The sequence below is a fragment of the Synchiropus splendidus genome, chromosome 3 (genome assembly GCF_027744825.2).
Source record: "Synchiropus splendidus isolate RoL2022-P1 chromosome 3, RoL_Sspl_1.0, whole genome shotgun sequence".
NCBI classification, from domain to species: domain Eukaryota; kingdom Metazoa; phylum Chordata; class Actinopteri; order Syngnathiformes; family Callionymidae; genus Synchiropus; species Synchiropus splendidus.
This window is the reverse complement of record NC_071336.1, coordinates 32,105,001-32,105,336: the sequence shown is the minus strand read 5'-3', so window position 1 is coordinate 32,105,336 and position 336 is coordinate 32,105,001.

Here is a 336-nt window from a genome sequence, read left to right as displayed (position 1 = left end):
AACAGTTACTGTGGAGCGCAGCGTTGTGTATTAAAGCAAATCTGTCTGTCAATAACATCAGGTGTTTATCAGACTAATAAAGGCGAAAACATGTGAGTTATCAAACACACGCACACATTGCGAGCTCCCAGCTGCTCACCTCAGTGTTCTGGCAGTTTGAGAAGTTGTTTGTGAACGATGTTGTGCCCCCAGACCCTTTGCTGCCCGTGTATGTGTGGAGTCGCGCTGTACACGTAGTTTTCAGCATCTAGCGCTAAGTCGCCTGAGGCGAGAAGATCACACCCGGAGAGTTTCCCAAGACAAGCGCATGTCTCGAGCCGGGATCAAGTCAGCGGC